We start from the raw sequence: 22371 nt of genomic DNA, 5'->3' as shown, positions 1-22371 counted from the left end.
CTGGGTTTTGTTTACTTTGTTTTGTTTTGGTTTTAATCCTCCTCTGATTTGCCATTGGTAAAACAGACACTATCTTTCCTCTACAAATCTCTCAAAAGACATATTGATTTTTCTGATTTGTATTTTAATTTCAGTGCTTTAGTACCCAGGCAAATCACAAAGATCTAAGTTTTAGAGAAGTAAAGCCCTTCACAAATAGAAGAAGTTTCCAGTGAAATTGAAGGTATGGTCTTTAACCCTATCCTGGTCAGACTCAAAAAGACACATGACTTTAGTGAACTGTAAGCTCAATATGAGTCAGCAGTGTTGTATGACATCTTAAAAAGAAAGAAAAGAAAAGAAAATGAGACATCCCTCTCTCCTGGTTCTCTTCCTCCTTATCTGACTGCTTCTTCATAGTCTCCCTTCCTGGATCCTCATCCAGATCATGCCTTTCATCATGGATGTCCCTCATGGTCCTGGCCTGGGCCCTCTTCTCTTCTCCCTCTATGCTACTTCACTTGGTGATCTCATCAGATCCTATGGATTAAATTATCTTCTCTGTGCTGATGATTCTCAAATCTACATATCCTTCCCTAATCTCTTTGTTAAGCTTTAGTTTTAAAACATCTCAAACTGAATGTCCAGTTTGTGTCCAAATTTGAATTCATTCCCCCCAACATAATTCCCCCCACTCCTAACTTCCCTATTTACTATGAAAGACAACACTATCATTTTAGTTTCCTAGTCCCAGAACCTCGGTGTCAATCTCAACACTTCACTATCTTTCACCTTCCATATCCAATCTATTGCCAAGGCCTGTAGATTTCGCCTTTGAAACATCTCTCAGATATGGCCTATTCTCTCCTCTAATATTGCCACCACCCTAGAGCAGACCCTCATCAATCTATGATTAGACTATTGCAATATCCTGTTGGTGGCTCTGACTGCCACAAGTTTTTTGTTTTGTTGTTTGTTTTTTTTTTCCCACTCAGATCTATCCTCTTCATTTAGCTACCAAAGTAATCTTCCTAAAGTGGAGATCCAACCACGTCACCCCACTACGCAATAAACTCCAGTAGTTTCCTATCACCTCCAGATCAAATACATAATTGTCTGTTTGGGGTTCAAAACCCTCTATAATCTAGGCCCTTTGCCTTCCCCCAGACCTTCCCAGTCTCCTTAACTTATTACTCCCTACCACATGTTCTTTGATGCAGTGACACTACCCTCCTTAATGTTGCTCCAACAAGACACTCCACCTCTAAGGTCGAGGCATTTTCCCCAACTGTTCCTCCCACATGCCTGGAATGCTCTGCCTCCTCATTTCTGTATACTGGTTTCCCGGCTTCCTTCAAGTCTTAGCTAAAATCCTTTCTTATAGGGGAAGGCTTTTCTAACCCTTTTAATTCTAGTGTCTTCTCTCTGTTAATTGTTTCCTATTTATTCTGTATATGGATTTTACTATACATGTTTCTTTTTTTTGCTTTTGATCTCTTCTATTATATTTCTGGGTCTTTGAAGATAGAAACTGTCTTTTGCCCTTTTTTGTATTACCAGAACTTAGGACAGTGCCTGACTCATAATTAGGACTTATATATTGACTGAAAAAGTCAATAATACCATAGAGTGCCTCTTAAACATAGTTTACAAGAATAAGGCAGAGATAATCCTATATTTTTCCTCAGTAAGACTATATCTTGAATATTGCCTTTAGTTTTGAATGCCACCACTTAGACATAGCAATGATAAACTGGAGAGCATCCAGGGGAGCACAACAAGGATGATAAAGGGCCTGAAGTCCATCAATCTAATGAACTAGAAATTATTATGTTTAGAAGAGAAGACAGAGTGAGTATAATAATTCTCAAAGTATTTGCATAGCTATCATGTAGAAGAGGGACTATTTGATGCTAGAGGGAAGCAGAACTAGTAGTGTTTGTTTGCAAATAGGCAAATTTAGGATAAATATCAGGAAAAAAAAGCTTCCAGAGTTATACAAAAGTGGGATGAGCTGCCTTTGGAAGAAGTTGAATATTACATTTTCTGGTGTTTTGAAATGAGGATTGTTTTTCTCAAATATGATTTAGACTAAGTTGATTACTGGCATCCCTTCTAGCACTAAAATTCTGTCATTCTGTAATTCTGGGATTTCAAAGGATTATTCCCTCCACAGATTGCAAACATTTTATTTCTTTACAGATGACATCGAGCTGCTGTCACCAAAAAAAGAAAAGTCTTGACCAGGTGTCCAATATTGATGAGATAAGCCTCTCTGAAATGTTGTTATGGTGTTTTGTCCTTTGTTCCTGAAAGGGATTCTGACATCAGGATGATATCATAATTTGCACTGAATTGCATTTTAGGTAAAAGAGGGCTGTGCAAGGTCACCAGCCTCACTCTTTCCTCCAGAGCTACCCTGGTCCAGTGGCAAGATATACATGAAGATGACTGGAGGGGGCAGCTAGGTGGAGCAGTGGATAAAGCACCAACCCTGAATTTAGGAGGACCTGAGTTCAAATCCAGCCTCAGATACTTGACACCATACTAGCTGTGTGACCTTGGGCAAGTCACTTAATCCCCATTGCCTGGCCAAAAAAACAAGCAAACAAAAAAAGATGACTGGAGATGATCCTGGATATTTTTAAGGCAATTGGAGTTAAGTGACTTACCCAGAGTCACACAACTAGTAAGACTCTGAGATGAGATTTGAACTCAGGTTGTCCTGACTCAAGTGCTAGTGCTTTATCCTCTGTATTACCTAGCTGCCCCTACCTGAAATAAGCCAGACTGGTTGTCTATTTAAACCATTTTGAATTCACTAGAATTTGGTGAATTCAGCTTTATGATGCTTGGCTATACATATCTGGCCTTGGTAATATGAGTAACTTAAATCACAATCTAGGCAATATAGAATGACAAAACACAGGGTTTGGATTCAGACATAGTATGAATCTAGGCTCAGTTGCTTCCTAGCCATGTGACCTTGAGTGGTAACTTTGTTGCACTCTACCTCAATTTCCTTCTCTATAAAATGAAGAGCTTAGGCCAACTGATCTATAAGCACTTTTAATGCTCTAAATCCTGTTTTCCTATTCTCAGAACGAGTGTCAGGAGCTGCCAATCCTTCTCTACCTCCTATTTGGCCTTTCATAGAAACAGGGTTTTATTAGATGGGACGAAGCATCTCATTACTGCAGACAGCTGTCATGCCCTTGAAAGGTCCCTGGGAAATGGCTCATTTGTCTTTGCCTTTGACATCACACATGATTCCCTGAAAGCTTTACTCCACAGTGATATTTTCAGAAATACAAATGGTCAGTATAATTATCTTGCCTACTTAATGTGTTTAATTCAGTGAAATTTATTAACTGAATTGAATTAAACAAATACTTATCAAGCATTCATTGTGTGAAAGTAACTGCTCTAGGCACCAAGTCAGATACAAAAATAAAAGGAACCTCATTCCTGAGCATGAGGAACTTAAAATTTATTAAGACTGATAAAATTACACAAATAACTTTATGACAAAATTGGAAAAAGATAAAAACAAAGAGAGGAGGAAATAAAAGAGATATGAGAATTAAGAAAAAAGAGAGATCACTCAGGTGTGATCAAGGAAGGATGAAGATAGCTAAAAGTTTGATGAGGATTTTAGTTGGGTAGTATTTCAACAATAATCAATCAATAAGTATTTATTAAGTATCTACAATGTTTCAGGATCTTTGTTAGAAGTTGAGGATGAAAATACAAATTACAAAACAATTTTTGCTCTTTAGGAACTTACATTCTAAATGAAACAAGAAGTACATCCATGTATATCCAGAATAAACATAAATAAAATAAATTGAATAAATACAATATATCAAGATGGAATTTAATAAAGACAAGAAATAAATAGGGTTAAAGAGGGAAGGCAGTAGTAGTTGGGGAGATCTGTAAAAGCTCCATGTGGCAGGGAAAGTTTTCGCTGTATCTTGAAGGAAAAGAATGAATTCAGGTGTGTTAATATGAATATATGGATCACCTGGATTTGATGGAGGTACCTTATTATCCAAATGGATTTTATGAAACCCTGGAAAATGCCCTTTGGCCAAAACTTCAGACTGAACCCAGATAGCTGCAGATAAATCCCTATTTACTACCTTCTCTCCCCAAGAGAGTAAACAAATCAAAATTCCCCATTTGACTAAAATTCAACTAATGAATCCCCATTCACTATCTTCTTTCCCACAAAGAGTAAAAATAGAACAAATATCTAGACATATTTGTCCTTGGTAAATCCTTCCAGTGTCTGTAAGCTGCCAGTTATAGTATTTGATTTAGGTTAATTTGTATCATGTTAATAAAACTGACATTACCCTGTAACCTGTGTGCAAAGAAAACCTTATATACCCTCAGAAAGAGGGAGTCCTTGGGCTCTCTTCTTAGGAGGGAAGACTCCACATGATCATGTGTTGTATATTTCTTCTTGTGACAAAATATTAAATTGGTATTATGTGTTTTTTTTCTGTCTGTCTCTGATCTTGTTTGTCTCACAGGAGATATTAAATTCTCTGATCTGGTTCTTAACCATGTTCTCTGATCTGTTATTATATTTTGTAGGAGGACAGGTATGGAAACAAATTGTAGAAGATATTATAATTTCTCCGATTTGTTTATTGATTCTGTTTTTGGAGACAGACAGAAACAAAAGCTATATTTTATATATTCAACAGGAGGAATAGGTAATGAAGGAGTTTATCCCAAGTGCAGGGGACAGCCAGTGTGAAGGCACAGAGCTGGGAAATGGAGTGTCATGTGTGAAGAACAGAAGAAAAACCCAGTTTGTCTGGATGGTAAAGAAAAAGAGAGGGAATGATGACCCAGGTGATGACGGGCTTCCAAAGCTAAAGAAAGGTGTTTGCATTTTATGCTAAGGGAAATAGGGAGCCATTGAAGTTCATTGAGTAAGTTCATTTGCTTAAGGAACAAAACATTTTGGCGGTTCTGTGAGGGAGGGTAGACTAGAGAAGAAAAAGACATGACAAGGAAAGACCACACAACAGGTTGTTGTAATTATCTAGGTGAGAGGTGGTAATGGTCTACAATAGAGTGGTGGCTGTATGAGAAGAAAGAATAAGTGAAATGCAAGGGATCTCGTAGATGTGGTAACTGAATGGATATTAGGGGTAAGGGAATGGGAAGTTAAAGATGATGATAGGATTACAAATGTGAGAAACTAAAAGAACAAAAGTGGTGATGCCTTTTAATAGAAATTGTTGTTTCTCCTTCATTCTTGAGGAGAACCATGACATCAAGGTGATGTCATGGCTTGAAGGGAAGGCTGTCAACAACCTTACTCTCTTCTCCAGAGCCATCTGTGTCCAGTGGCAAGATATACATCAGGATGACTGGAGATTACCCTGGATGTTTCTAAGGCACTAGGGGTTAAGTGACTTACCGAGGGTCACACAAGTAATAGTTAATAATATGTCTTAATAGGTGTCTGAGGTGAGATTTGAACTCAGTTCCTCTTTATTCAGGACAAGTGCTTTATCTACTGTGCAATCTAGCTGCCCCTTTAATAGCAATACAGAAGTTTGGAAGAAGGGCAGGCTTGAGGAGAGAGGAAAAATCATGAATTCTGTTTTAAGTACATTGAATTTGAGAAGTCTTGGAGACTAGAGAGGAAACAGACTTGACAAAGGGAGACCATATAAGAAACTCCTGAATAATCTAGGTGACAGGTAATGAGGGCCTGAGATAAAGTTGTATCTGTGTGAGAAGAGAGAAGTGATTATTTGACAAACCCAATTTGACATGTCCGATAGGCAGTTAGTAATGAAGGACTTTAGTCATTTAGCTCAAGGGAAAAATTGGAAGTGAATGTATGGATCTTCATTGAGATTAATTAAACCTATAGAAACTGGGGAATTACACAGGAAAACCTCATTACTTCTGTGCTTATCTTTAGTATTTTTGAAGTGATGGGATGAGACAGACGTGTGATTTTATTGGTTCAAGGAGCTTAGCACTGAGAAACCTCCTTCTACCAATGAGGATGGGCCCTGAAGGTGTTAAATGATTTGTCCAAGGTCTCACAGTGACTTGTATAGACTCATAGAGCCAATATCTTTCAGGAGAGGGGGAAATGTGAACCAATGTCATCTTTAGAGAAAGGCTTAATCTCCATCCACTACACAACTCTGCCTTCCTTAATTTTAATAATGATTCCCCAAACAGACTCAGAACATAAAAACCATTAATACAACTTGCTGTATTGAAAGGAGGTCAGGTTTTTCATAAACGTGGACTCAGACTAGAGTCATGTGACAAGAAGTTACTATAGAAAATTGCATTCAGATAGACACATCAGATCTGAGCAAGAGACAAAGTTTTTCTGAGTTCCTCACAATAAGACCAGTAATAAAAGGAGTGTTTAGTGATTGTAACACTTTCTGACACTGACTGATTAAGAGGCAATGTCTGGCTGGGATTTTTCTTCAGTTAATGTCAAGAAAGAATAAAGATAATGACTCCCAGGGTTTATTTGCACTCAGAGTAGATGAGGCCAGCCAGCCGAATCCACAGCTCAGCCCCGTCAGATCATCACAGCACCTGAACCTAAGGTTATTTTATTATCCACTTACTTTCTCCTCATGAAGTGTGATATTTTACTGAAGCTAGTGTTCCATCCTCAATACCATTGAAAAGATTCAGAGGAAATTATTGGGAAGAAGGAACTGAGGAAGGAGAAAATATAGCACTCCAGTTCAGGGAGGGACTGATAGGTGCATATGGGATTTGGAGCTGGTTTTATAACAGCAAACCCAGATGGACCAGCAAGATGGTGACATGATATTCAAAGTAGTCTGTTTGAGAGCAAGAGGAGGGGGTTCTCCTGACCTACCTGATTAATCTCATATAGACAATTCTCCTTAAGGGGTAAAGGATGGGGAGAAGTAGGGACTGTGATAAAAGTGCCTGTGTGTCTAACAAGGATGTTGTTCAGAATGTTGAGCTGCTAGTCACCTGACTCTTCTACAAAGGTCCTACTGGACAAGAAGGGGGAAATTATATACACATATATGTGTACATATATGTGTACATGCAAATTCATTTGTGTCTATATATGTCTATCTGTGAGCATACATATATGCCTATATATGCATATGTGTGTGCATAGATGTATATATAAATTGCATGAATTTGTAAATTATATACCTGTTCTCCACTTTTAATTATATACACATATATGTGTACATATATGTGTACATGCAAATTCATTTGTGTCTATATATGTCTATCTGTGAGCATACATATATGCCTATATATGCATATGTGTGTGCATAGATGTATATATAAATTGCATGAATTTGTAAATTATATACCTGTTCTCCACTTTTAATTCTTTGTCTCTCTTCCTCCTCTCCTTTTTCCCCTCCTCTCTCTCTCTCTCCCTTTGTCTGTCCCTCCTTTCATCTAGAATTAGAATGATTGTTATGGGAGTAGACAAAAAGGGACAGGTATAAAACAACTTATGAAAGTAGAATCATTGCAAACAATTAATACCCTAGAGATAGTTAGGCATTCTTCATTCAATTTGTAGTTTCCATATTTCCCACATATGAGGAAATCATACTTATTTATTAGTAGTATTTACTTGAGAGCAAATGATACTAAGCTTTGCTAAAATAAGATAGGTCCCATGGGTTTTGATGCAGGTTGAGCCTCACATACAAGGCTTCTAGTCTTGAAACATCCATCAAAACAAGGGCAAAAGAAATCTTATAGTTCCTTTGGGAGATTGGTTTTGGGAGAGGAAAGACTTGCAACACTATTTTTTTTTTGCATTAGCAAATCTGCCAATCAAAATTCTACCAGATAATTCTTCTTGGTATATTTTATGTGTTTCCAAATAGATAAAATTGGGTTTGGGTGATTTATCACCACTTTGTAGTTAATCTTAGAAGACAATATCAGTGCTACTTTTTTATTATTTACATGTCCTTCTTCAAGAAATGTCTTTTAACAGAAACAACTTTCCCCACCTTCCAGGGTTCAAACAATAAAATCATGATGAAATAGAAATAAAATAGTTCTCAGATTCTCGGCCCTTGAGCTCTTCCTTTTACTATACATGTAATGAGATAGCATTCACATGCAAGACCAGGCAAAGCTCATTAATAGCACAGATTTCTTTAGAGAGTCAGAGGTATGGAATGCCTTGGTATCCATTCTGTTCAAAGAGCTCATGGCCAGAACATCCAAGTATTTCTGCTATGACATGCCCTGAGTCATGAGGCCAATTCAGATTGCCTCATGACAAAATCTAATTTTTATAGAATGAACATCTCTTTCTTCTAATTTGCATACACCACAGAAAATCAGAGGTGACTGCAGCTCATCAGTCACTTCCCCTGCCAGAATAGAATATAAACCTCACATAAAGCATATGTCAGATATTAATTAGTGTGATATTATATTTGGCCTTCATAGTCAGGTCATAACAGATAATCATAATGAGGATGAAAAATATTTGGGAAGGAGACAAGAAAAGAGAAAGAAACTTAAAGTGCTTTTGAAAGAAAAAGAATGGTGTTTGATTAATAGTAGAATCTTGGATTAATAATAGCAATTATATTTGAAGCAAGTACTACATTGGAATGTAAAAATTAGAAATATTTTCAAGGATAAGAAGTCTGTGGGTGTCCTCCTTCATGAAGGATCATTAAGGAAGGTCTGAATTCAGGGTGTCTTTGCTCAAAGAAAATTCTGTAAGAACCAGAGTGATTATAGGTTGATGCTAACCCCATGCAATTATCTGCCAAAATAGTAAAATGTAAGACATATTGCTTTAGAATCTCAACTAAAAATTGTTCTTCTAGTATTATATTCTATAGTTAAATCACAGAAAACAAAGGACACACACACACACACACACACACACACACTCCAATCATTTATTTGAAATTTTCAGGAAGAAAATCAGTTCCATACCCTTCATGGTAAATGAATGAAAAATTATGTTACCTATATGAAAGAAAACAAAAAGGAGCAATTAAATATATCCTTTATAAATTGTGGATTCATTCTCCCACAAACACTCAGTGTCAGTGGGAAGAATAGACACACATAGAGAGTACAAGTGAAGAAGCAAACATATAGGTAATGCACGTAGTCAAGACAACTTATCTTCTCTACCCCACTCATATCTTTTCTTGAAATTCTTATACTTTTCTTGGGCTGTATGCCCTGATGTGTTTTATTCATCTGGGACCCCTAGACTTGTCCTTAATGAGATCTGCTCCTTTGGAGTCTCAGGACTGAGGCCTGCTATCTCTCTACTCTTCTTGGACTCCACTTGATCCCAAGGTGAACCATCTGAGCCTGCTCCCTGTTGAAAATAGAATCTTTTACTGGACAAGTTATTCAATTGCAAAATGCCACTGTCAATGATGGACAATGCAGAAGGAGGAGAGTGGAATTCTCTCCCTCCCCTGCTGTACATCAGAAAAGGAATATAGAAATAAGCAAATACTAATTTCCTTCCAGAGCTGGGTTCCTCTTGCATAACTAGTTCTATTCTCAATTGACACAGTTTGCTATTCAGATCCAACTAGCTTGATTTTCATATACACTGAAGGGCATGGCTGAATCTCTTAGCTACTCACTGGAAGTTTACTGTGTGATATCAGTTACTTTCATCCTGTAGTGACCCTATAAATTACATCCATTTGACTGAGAAACTTTGTCACATCTTGATATCAGGTTGTTTAGGTTTATTTTGCATTTTGTTGTGGAGGAAATGAATGAGTCCACTTCTTTTTTTAAAAGTGTTATATTAATATAATGTACCATCCCTCCTCCCTCTGCCTTTCCCCACTCATAGTGCCTGAAAAAAGATAAGGACAGTGAGTTTCTTAGGAGGAGGAAAATGCAATGGGAAAAGTGAGAAGCTAGCCCACATGATGCTCACCCAGGCAGATAGCCACCTAGTGTAACGATTGGAATAACGCCACCTGCTGGATACTAACTGTAGAAGAGTTCTGCCCATTAAGCGAAGGTCTTTGAGGGCAAGACCAGGAGTCTTGTCTTTGGTATCAGGAAGTGATGCGGACTAGTGGGAGGAGGAAGGAGGAGACGGAGGGCTCTTTCCTGAGGACGCTGGCGGAGAAGGGAGCTAGAAATGTGCTCTCCCTTTAATAGATAGGAATCTAGGCCTTTCTCTCTCTCTTTACCAAATTCTTATTCTCCTTAATAAATGCTTAAAAGTCTAACTCTTGCTAAAGCTTGTAATTGATTGGCGACCACTCATTAGATATTTTAGACAGTTTAGCTAGAATTTTAGCCCTTAACAGATGGCTGACCACGAAGAGGAAAGCTAAACCTCAGTCTTCTTCTGATCTTCTGGTTGGGTAAGGCATTTTCTCTACCCTGTCCCTTTAACTGCTAAGTACTGGCGTACTGGCTGTGTTTTCCTTTAAATTTTTTCGAATGGACCTTTTAAACTCCCTAATTACCCTATTTTTGATTTTAGTCTGTTTAACCAGACAAATGGGAGATAAGATCATGTTAATGCTTTGTTTTTGTGGATTTTCTATTTTTCTTTTTATTTTTGTTAAAAGAGCCAGCAACTTACTCACACAAGGAAATATCTCTCCCTCTCCCAACCATGCTTTTTCAGAGAAACCTGAAGAGATTCCTGCAGCTTTTCCCAGTTCTAACACTAATTATTGTTCTAATTTTGCATGCCTGGAGGCAATGACCCACCCTCTAGAAGCTTTTAATCCCCTAGCATCTGGAGGCAAAGTGGGGGAAGAGGAATCCAGGCCTGAGTTCAAAATCAAGTCTGATTCAAATTGCTCTGGTCCCTCCCCTCCTCTCCAGACCCCACCCTCTACTCCTCCCATGGCCAAGCCCATTGCTTCCCCTGCCTGGGAAGTCCAGAGAACTGATGCGCATGCTCAACTTTCTCTAACTACATTTGCAGCTTCAGGCTCAGTCCTTCCCCAGCCTGGCTGTGCTTCTGAGACAACCTTAAAAAGCCCTTTAAATTCCAGATATGCTCATTTTGTTCATAATTTTGCTAACCTGCTTTTGTCTTTCATTAGTAATCTTATAAAGCATTTGTGTGGTGAAAAGACTGACAGACAATATAGAGGGGTTAAAGAAGAAAAACTTAAGCCGAATAAGAATGACAATCATCAACATAGTTCAAGACTCCGATTCTTTTGCCATGGAAGGGTATATATTTTACAGAAATGTAGAAGTAAGCACCAAGGTATTGATATGAGTATTGGGGATTTTAGATATCGGAATCAAAAGTGTTCTGAATTCACTCAGAGTAATAGTATCAGTTCAGAGGTTACATAGGATTTCTATGCTATTACATATACATTTTGAAATTAATGGTATGGGTCTATTTTCATAGAGATTTTCATGCTTTTGAGATTGTGTCATACTTAGTTTTTAAAACAAGGAGAATATTTGTAAAAGCTTTTTATAGTCATGTGATCAAGTTTATATTTTATAATACTCTTATTAATATTAAATTCATGCTCATTTAGATTTCCTTAGTTTGAATTTCACTGTTTTTTATTGTTCCATGTATATTTTCTTCTATTCATTTATCTAATTTTAAAAAATTGAGAGATGGTTTTGATTTCATAATACAATGTTAATTCTAGGAGTATTGTGCTCCCATATTCTGAGTTGTTTGTTTTTGTTATTTTTACTCAACTGATTATTTGATCAAACTCTTTGAAGCATTTCCCTGGCAAATTGGTTGCCATGGCATGTGTAAAGAAGTATTATTTTTGATAAGCATATTCCAAAAAAAAAAAAAAAAAGAGGGGAACATTTGTAAAAGTTGTCTTTGAGATTGTGTTGTGCTTTAACTTGTATTGAAATATGTTCACATTTTTCAAAAAAGTAATTGTATACTAAGTTAAAAAAGGGGTATTATTTGAAATTGTTGCATAATTATATATTGTGTTCTGAGTCAAGATGTATTCACATTTTTTGCAATCATTTATTATCCTCAATTTTTAAATCCATATGAGATTTTAAACTATGGGAATTTATCATTTAAGACATTAATTGCCTTTATTCTGAGTTATCAGATGCCAGTTTGCCAAGATGCCATCCAATCACAAGAGGAATACATGCAAGAGCAGACACTGAACTGTCACATGAGGGGAGACATGCATGAAGTCAAGGTATGGCCGAGGGAACGGCTTTTGACAAATGTTGAGGTTGGATTCTCTTGGTTTAATATTTTATTCTCTTTTTCCCCACAATATTGTACAGATGGCTGGAAGTATTCATCCCACCCATCTCACTTCTACACCTGGCTTCTATGCTCCCTCCTATATGCCTGATGCCATGGACATCTCAATCCCATGCATCTGATTAAGTCTGACTCAGTTTCCTCCAATATGTTCGGTGGCATGGACATATATTCCATCCACCTATTTTAAGCCTGGCATACTGCATGGGCAGTACATATTGCTCAAGTGTGGGAATGCTCATATCCCATCATTTCTCTGTTCTTTTATGGTAACCCCCATAATTATGTCAGGTGTCATGATAAATACAGTGTTGAATTTGGCCTTGACACCTGTTACCAATTATATTAGATTTTTTAATTTCTCATAATGGCATGAGGATAATTAGGCAGATGATGCAAAAAGTGATGAAACAAAGATAAAAAATTATTTTTAATAATTAATATCACAACAATTGTCTTCTCAATTACCCTCCATAAGGGGGGGACTATAGTAATATTATAATTTTAAAGAATGGTTCAATTTTTGTTTTATTATATGTTTCATGTGTAACAACTAAGATTCTGAATTCCCTTAGACATGTTTTTGAGAACTTTCATTGTTTGATTTGATTATTGACAAAGCTATTTTAAAGTTGTGTTAAGCTCAATTTTGTAGGAAATTTCCTGGCTAATTACCAGTATCCACACATCAACCCCTGAAAAGACTTCCATTCCACGACTACACCTAGAGGACATCTGAGAAAAGACTTTCAGAGACTTTAAATGAACAGTTTTGATTTGTTGTTTTTGTTGTTTTTTTCTCTTTCTGTTATAATATACACCATCTGTAACATGTATTCTCTGCAGAGGCCCTCCCTTTGCAAGACTAATGTCAAAGCGTCGGTTCATGAGGACAAAAAAAATCGCCCCTCTGGACAAAACTTTCCTCTCTTCCTTTTCTATATTGTTGTTCACATATTATTAGTTAGCAATAGTTATTATATTCTTTTTACTGTTCCGTCAAGGAAACATTTTGTTTCTTGAGGAACAACAGGGGGGACTGTAACGATTGGAATAACGCCACCTGCTGGATACTAACTGTAGAATAGTTCTGCCCATGAAGCGAAGGTCTTTGAGGGCAAGACCAGGAGTCTTGTCTTTGGTATCAGGAAGTGACGCGGACTAGTGGGAGGAGGAAGGAGGAGACGGAGGGCTCTTTCCTGAGGACGCTGGCGGAGAAGGGAGCTAGAAATGTGCTCTCCCTTTAATAGATAGGAATCTAGGCCTTTCTCTCTCTCTTTACCAAATTCTTATTCTCCTTAATAAATGCTTAAAAGTCTAACTCTTGCTAAAGCTTGTAATTGATTGGCGACCACTCATTAGATATTTTAGACAGTTTAGCTAGAATTTTAGCCCTTAACACTAGGGATATTGGATATGGGATTAAATAAGTATCTATAAAGATAAAGAAGTGAGATAGCCAGGTGGTGTAGTGAAAAAAGTGCCAGAACTTGAGTGAGGAAGACCCATGTTTAGGAGTTCAAGTCTGGCATACTTATTAGCTGTGTGATCTTGAGCAAGTCATTTTTCCCTGTTTGCTTCAGTTCCTTATCTATAAAATGACCTGGAGAAGGAAATGGTAAACAATTTCAGTGATCTCTACTAAGAAAACCTCATTAAAACAATGTTAGAAGAGATGTAGGGCAATAGGTAGGTTAATATACTATCAGTAAAGCTGTGAACTTGTCCAAACAATCTAGAAAACAATTTAGAATTATTTGAGGGAATAACAGAATTATCCATATCTTCAACCCAGAAATCCCACTGTTTGGAATATAATTCACAGAGGTCAGCAATAGCAAAAAAGGTGCCATAGATATCCAAACATTCAAAGACTTTGAGGTAGTAATAAAGAATTTGAAATAAACTGAGGTACCATTTTATTAAGGATTGACTAATTATTGTAGGAAATAGAAAATACAAAGATTTCAGAGAAACATGGTGATTATAAAGTGAAAAAATTAAGCAAAATTTTAAAAAATAATGTCTACAATAATGTAACATAAAAGGACAATAGAACTATTCTTAATACTGCTTAATTATAATAACAAAGCTAGACCCTAGAGAGGGTAAAATAAGCGCATTTACATTTCTTTTTATTGAGAGGAGGAGAATTATGGGTATGGAATGTTGCATGTGCTGCCACACTTGGCTTTTGTTTTTATAGGTTTTTGATGTACCATTTGTTTCTTTTTAACAATGGAAGGATTATTGAATGCAGGAATTGAGGGAAGAGTATGTCTGGATATAACTGGGATATAAAAACAAAAAGTATCAGTGAAACTTTTTTTAAAAAGTTACAAAAGGAAATCTTTTATATTTACCAACAGAGAACTAATGACATTGAGATTCATTATCCTTTACACAACCAAGGTTATTGACTTTGAGATGGATTATCAGGAATAATTTCTAAAGCTCTGTATAGAGCTGAGTTTATAATATGAACTAAGAGGAATCCATCATTTTTATTTTATCCAGCATTGAGTTGGGTGCTAGTTGCTACGAATGGATAGAAGCTTTAGCCAACCTGACATCAGAATACAATATGGACCAGGAAGAACTGATATGGATGCAGGTGTTACATCCTATGTGTCAACTGGGCCCAAACCCATATTTAGGGATGAATATTCTTGGAGTCAAGGACTGGCACTTATGTCAGATTGAGCCATCATTGTAAGTGAACTCTGTAGCCTTTAAGCAATCCTCTTTGCTTTAGTTGTCCTTAAATGACTACTGGCTGAAGCAACCATGTGGTTAAAGGCTACAAAATGTAATCCAAGCCAACAGTCAAGTAAGTAATGATCAAAGACTCAAGGTTCATTCATTATAAGGAACTTAAATATTAAGACAATATCAGAGGTTGGTGCTGTGTAATTGGATGATGTACCAGATTATAACTGATCCCAACATATGGTGCCAGGAAACTGATGATGTTAATGAAGGAATTTCACATTATGGCCATAAAAATAATACCTGATTACTTTAGACATTTGGGTCAAGAGAAAACAGGTGAGCCAGTAAGGCCTGAATATTCATTGAAACTACATTTGGTTCTGGGCCTAAAGGAGGAACTGAAATTTTACTGAGAAAGAAAATTTTTACTAGGCCCAAGGTTGAGGCAAGATTTATAACGGTTTGCCAATTTTACCATGATTGGCAAAATACCTATATGTGACAGAGTGGGATAGATAATTCATATCCTGCAGTAATTCATATTCTGTAATAATCTATAATTTCTAAGTAGTTAAGGATCAAGGATAAAAAAAATAGAAGAGGAGCTAGGAAGAATGAAGGAACTAGATTGTAGAACAGGACAAAATGAAAAAAAAAATGGAGTCTAATTTTTAAGTTTAAAGTTAGGAAGAAGTAAGGTCCTTTGATTATAAAAATGTTAACGGACCAATGAAAAGATCTACCAGAGACAAACAGTAAGAAAATATTCATCTAGACAGGAGGAGAAATGGCTTGGTGTGTATAAAAGATACTATGGTATTTGTAATCTCTAAATGTTGTTCCAGCTGTACATTTCATATAATCTCTGAGTTAATTTATTAATGTAATTAGCCTGTTTTGTCAGCATCCATAGGTCAACATACTCCATGCTCAAAATTATAGAGAGATAGTGACAACTCTGTGCTTGAGTAAGAAAAGAACAACCCTGCCTTCTAAACTGTTTAAGAGATTTCATACTTATAGTAGGGATTTTCTTCCTGCAACATGTTGTTAATTTGCCTTTGTGTGCATGTCTATAGGTATGCACATGCATATGTGTATGCATACATGTATATATGTGCATATATGCCCATATATACATAATATATACCAAAATTCCATATATTTTATATATTTATAATTATCCACAGATAGCTAATCTAAAATATTTCTCTGTCTGGGCACAAATTTTGCATCAGACACATGATCTTCTGTGATCCTAAGAAAGTCATTTAACCTCTTAGTGTACCAAGCAACTCCCTAGATTACAAATTGGGGAGCAGTTGACAGTATGCAGTAAGAGAGATTTTCTTCATCAAGAATTCCCTAAAGTAATGGATTTATGGGGCATCTAGGTGGCACAGGGGATAGAGCACCAGCCCTGGAGTCAAGAGGACCTGAGTTCAAATCCAGCCTCAAATCTGGTGTCAGACTTGACACTGACTAGCTGGGTGACCTTGGGCAAGTCACTTAACCCCAATTGCCTCAAAAAAAGGGGAAAAAAGTAATGAATTTATAGCACAGACAATAATTATGTAGTTGCTACCAATTCTCATTCATAAATATACATATCTATCACATATATATACATATATGTGTGTATATATATATATATATATATATACACATACATACACACACATACACCTACACACATTTTGATGTTTAGACATGGCCTTCTCTGTGTGAGCCACTATGGACCATAGCATGGCAGGCCCTTCTATCCTTCACTATCTCACAAAGTGTCCAAGTTCATTGTTCATTGTTTCCATGATACTCTCTCTCCATCTCATCATTTCACATCCCTTTTGCCTTTTGCCTTCAATCTTTCACAAAATCAGGGTCTTTTGCAGTGAGTCTTACCTTCTCATTATGTGACCAATGTATTTAAGCTTCAACTTCAGCATTTGACTTTCCAGTGAATAGCCTAAATTCACTTCTCTAAGTGTTGACTGATTTATCTCCTTGCTGTCCAAGGGACCTTCAAAAGCCTTCTGTAGCATTACAATTCAAAAGCATCAATTCTTTGGTGCCCAGCTTTCCTTGGAGTCCAATTGTCACATCCTTACATTGCTACTGGAAAAACCATACCTTTAATTATATGGACTTTGGTTGGAAAGGTGATATCTCTGCTTTTTAGTATGCCGTCCAGATTTCACATAGCTTTCCTTCCACAAAGCAAGAGTCTTTTAATTTCATGGCTGCTGTCACCATCTGCTGTGATCTTTGAGCCCAAGAATATAAAATCTGATACTGCTTCCATTTCTTCTCCCTCTATTTTCCAAGAATAATGCATATATTTATGTATATGTAGATATATATGTAGCCTCCTTGTGTATTGTAGATATGTATACCTATTATATGAGCATACATATGTATTGTGTCAAAATAATGGAATATGATAGATGAGATTTAGCAGATATTCAGGATACACATGTACATATATGTACCTATGCCTATTTATATGTATATCTCTCCATGTACTTGTGTGTATGTATATAGGTTTGTATTTATGTATTCCTTCATATTCTATATATACATATAAATGCATATATGTATGTATATATGCAAAACATCAATGAATATACATGCATGTATGTTTATATAAATATATACTTGAATGTGTATATAGATAGTCTGTTCTTTTGTGAAAATGTGATGCCTATTTCTACATAACCTCAAACAATAATGTTACCATAAAAGAATGTGAGGCAGGCAAGTAGCAAGCTAAGTAATTGTATTCTAGTAACCAAAACTTCTTTTGTTTGGGAAAAAATTGGGGAAAAATCTTCAAATCTCATCTGAATTTCCTTCAGCAAATTCATCAGATGGTCAAATACCTGTATTGGCCAGGTGGCCTTGTGGCTATATTTTGCCAGAAGAGGAGCAATTCCCTCCATAGGAAGGATTAATGTAATGAAACCCTACAGTTTGTTGATAAGGGCACACAACTCTACAAAAAAAAAAAAAAAAAGGAAAATAAAATACAAACCACTTGGGGGCAGATAGGTGGTGCAGTGGATAAAGCACCAGCACTGGATTCAGGAGGACCTGAGTTCAAATCCGGCCTCAGACACTTAAATATTACTAGCTGTGTGACCCTGGGCAAGTCACTTAACCCCAATTGCCTCACTAAAAAGAAAAAGTATGAATGTGTCAGAGAAACCTTCCCCGGTTTTAGAATGAGAGTATGTGGCTTTTGTTGCCAGGTGAGGGAGCACATACATAATACTTCAGGTCACCAAGGGAATATCCCTTTCAAGTCTCTCATTCAATTCATCCTCCAACAAGGCTCTGACTATATCTCTGTCTCAGGAGCAACAGCCTTAATAAAACAAAAATGTAAAGCTCTGTGTTTCTTCCTGAATTCAGTGGCTAATTTTCATCCACCATTCTTTGGCTGTTACTGACCACAGTGGGCTAACTGTGACATCAGCCTCAATCATTCCTTCTATGAATTACCTCATTGATTGATGATGTTCAACCAGACATATAATAATTCTTTCTTCTTATACTTGTAAATATTTACTGCTTCACAGATAGGCAAAACAATAAGTAGGCTAAAAAGAAGAAATGGGATGACTTTTTTGTGTTCTTTCATAAGAGATGAGCTTAGAGGATTTATTTCTCTGGGTAGCAGGAATTAAAACACACACACACACACACACACACACACACACACAATTTCTATTCATTTCAATACTTATTCAGAACACTGAGCTCTGTGCCAGGTGTTGTAACCATTGAAATTTGTGCCTTTTTAAAAGCAGAAAATTGCTATTCCTGAAGAAAAAGGAAAAATTACTCATATGGAAAGAAGGAACTAGAGATTTCAATGTCCATATGATTTGGAAGAATTCTGGAAATTAAAGTCTTGGGATTGTGCATCTCAAAAAAAATTCCTAATAAATACCTCCTTCTAAAATGTGCCCCCATAACTATCTCTTCCTGGAAGGTCTATTAGCAAGTAAAATTGGAGCAAAGACTTCTCAATCTTTCTTTTTAGTTTTCTTGGGGTAATGAATAAAGTTTTCAACTTTGAATCAGGAAGACCTAGCTTTAGATACTTATAAGATTTGTAACCCAGGACAAATCAATTAAATTCTCTCTAAGTTTCTTTCTAAAATGAGAATAATCACCCCATCTATTGAATGTTAAGATCGAATTTTCTATTCAGTTCTGGTCTTTTCATCAGGAAAGATTGAAAGTCCCCAATGTCATTAAATGTCCATTTTTTCCCCTGAAAGAGAATGAAAATTTTTGCTGGGTAATAAATTCTTGGCTGCAATCCAAGCTCCTTTGCCTTCCAGAACACCATATTCCAAACCTTGCGGTCCTTTAATATTGAAGCTGTCATGTCCTGAGCAATCCTGACAGTGGCTCCATGATATTTAAATTGCTTCTTTCTGGCTGCTTGGAGTATTTTCTCCTTCACCTGATAATTCTGGAATTTGGCTACAATATTCCTTGGAGTTTTCCTTTTGGGGTCTCTTTCAGGAGGTGATCAGTGGATTCTTTCAATGATGATTTTATCCTCTGATTCTATGATATCAGGGCAGTTCTCCTTAATAATTTCCTGGAATATGGTGTCTAGATTCTTTTTCTGATCATGGCTTTCAGGCAGTCCAATGATTCTCAAATTGTCTCTCCTGGATCTGTTTTCCAGATCAGTTGTCTTTCCAATGAGGTATTTCACATTTTCTTCTATTTTTTCATTCTTTTGATTCTGCTTGACTGATTCCTGGTATCTCATGGATTCCTTATCTTCCAACTGTCCAATTTTAATTTTTAAGGCATTGTTTTCTTCAGTGAGATTATGCGCCTTTTTTTCCATTTAACGAAATGAATTTTTAAAGGCATTGTTTTCTTCAGTGAGATTATGCACCTTTTTTCCCATTTGGTCAAGTGAATTTTTTAAGGCATTGTTTTCTTCAGTGAAATTATGCATTTTTTTTTCCATTTGGCCAGTCAATCTTTGTGCTTCCTTTTCCAAGCTGCTGATTCTTTTTTCATAGTTTTCTTGTTTAAATTTAATTTCTCTCCCCATTTTTTCTTCTACCTCTTTCAATTGATTTTTTTTATGTATGAGGTATTTTATTTTTTCCATTACATGTAAAGATAGTTCTCAACTTTTGTTTATACATGCTTTACAATTTCAGTTTTTTCTCCCTCCCCCCCTCCCTCCCCCCTCCCCTAGACAGCAGGTAATCTGATATAGGTTATATCTATATATCTCTATACATATACATATATATATATATATATATATACACACACATATATATACACATAATAACATTAATCTTATTTCTGCTTTAATCCTGTTACAAGAGAAAGAATCAGAGCAGTGATGCAAAACCTCAAAATAGAAAGAAAAAAAAAACCAACAGCACCCAAAACAAAAGAAATAATATGGTTCAATCAGCATCTATACTCCACAGTTCTTTCTTTCTTTTTTTTTTTCTTGGATTTGGAGATCCTCTTCTATCATGAATTCCCTGGAACTCTTCTGTACCATTGCATTGGTGAGAAGAATATAGTCCATCACAGTAGGTCAACACTCAATGTTGGTGATACTGTGTACAATGTTCTTCTGGTTCTGCTCATCTCACTCATCATCAGCTCACGTAAGACCCTCCAGGTTTCTCTGAACTCTTCCTGCTCATCATTTCTTACAGCACAATAGTATTCCATTGTATTCATATACCACAACTTGTCCAGCCATTCCCCAATTGATGGGCACCCCCTCATCTTCCAATTCCTTGCTACCACGTAAAGAGCAGCTATAAATATTTTTGTACATGTGGGTCCCTTTCCCCCTTCCATGATTTCTTTGGGCAAAAGACCTAAAAGTGGGATTGCTGGGTCAAAGGGTATGCACAGCTTTATCGCCCTTTGGGCATAATTCCAAATTGCTCTCCAGAATGGCTGGATCAGTTCACAGCTCCACCAACAATGCATTAGTGTTCCAATTTTCCCACAGCCTCTCCAACATTTATTATCTTCCTTTTTTGTCATTTTAGCCAATCTGATAGGTGTCAGGTGGTACCTCAGAGTTGTTTTAATTTGCATCTCTCTAATCATTAGAGATTTAGAGCATTTTTTCATATGGGAATAGATAGTTTTGGTTTCTTCATCAGAAAACTGCCTGTTCATATCCTTTGACCATTTCTCAATTGGGGAATGACTTGGATTCTTATAAATTTGATTTAATTCCCTATATATTTTAGAGATGAGGCCTTTATCAGAAGCACTGGCCTCAAAAATTGTTTCCCAGCTTTCTGCCTCCCTTCCAACTTTGGATGCATTGCTTCTGTTTGTACAAAATATTTTTAATTTAATATAATCAAAATCATTCTTTTTGCCTTTTATAATATACTCTATCTCTTGTTTGGTCAAAAACTGTTTTCCTTTCCAAAGATCTGATAGGTACACTATTCCTTTCTCTCCTAATTTACCTATGGTATCACCTCTTATGTCTAAATCATGTATCCATTTTGACCTTATTTTAGTATAAGGTGTAAGATGTTGGTCTATGCCTAATTTCTGCCATACTATCTTCCAGTTTTCCCAGCAATTTTTGTCAAATACTGAGTTCCTATTCCAGAAGCTGGAGTCTTTGGGTTTATCAAACACTCCATTACTAGTGTCATTTACTACTGCATTTCCTAAGCCTAGCCTATTCCATTGATCTACCACTCTATTTTTTAGCCAGTACCAGATAGTTTTGATGACTGCCCCTTTATAGTAAAGCTCCAGGTTTGGTACCGCTAACCCACCTTCCTGTGAATTTTTTTTTCATTATTTCCCTGGATATTCTTGATTTTTTGTTTTTCCAGATGAATTTTGTTATTATTTTTTCTAGCTGTATAAAATAATTTTTAGGTAGTCTGATTGGTATGGCACTGAATAAGTAAATTAATTTAGGCAGTATTGTCATTTTTACTATATTAGCTCTGCCTATCCATGAGCAATTGATATCTTTCCAATTATTTAGATATGATTTGATTTGTGTGAAGAGTGTTTGGTAGTTGTGTTCATAGAGTTCCTGGGTGTGTCTTGGCAAGTAGACTCCCAAGTATTTTATATTATCTACTGTTACTTTAAATGGAATTTCTCTTTCTATCTCTTGCTGCTGGACTTTGTTGGTCATGTATAGAAATGCTGATGATTTATGTGGATTTATTTTATATCCTGCTACTTTGCTAAAGTTGTTAATTGTTTCAAGTAATTTTTGACTTGATTCTCGAGGATTCCTTAAGTATACCATCATATCATCTGCAAAGAGTGATAGTTTTGTTTCCTCCTTGCCTATTCTAATTCCTTTAATTCCCTTCTCTTCTCTGATTGCTAAAGCTAACATTTCT

The sequence above is a fragment of the Dromiciops gliroides genome, chromosome 2 (assembly GCF_019393635.1).
Source record: "Dromiciops gliroides isolate mDroGli1 chromosome 2, mDroGli1.pri, whole genome shotgun sequence".
Classification (NCBI taxonomy): Eukaryota; Metazoa; Chordata; class Mammalia; order Microbiotheria; family Microbiotheriidae; genus Dromiciops; species Dromiciops gliroides.
The sequence above is the reverse complement of the archived record's forward strand: the minus strand, read 5'-3'. Positions refer to the sequence as shown.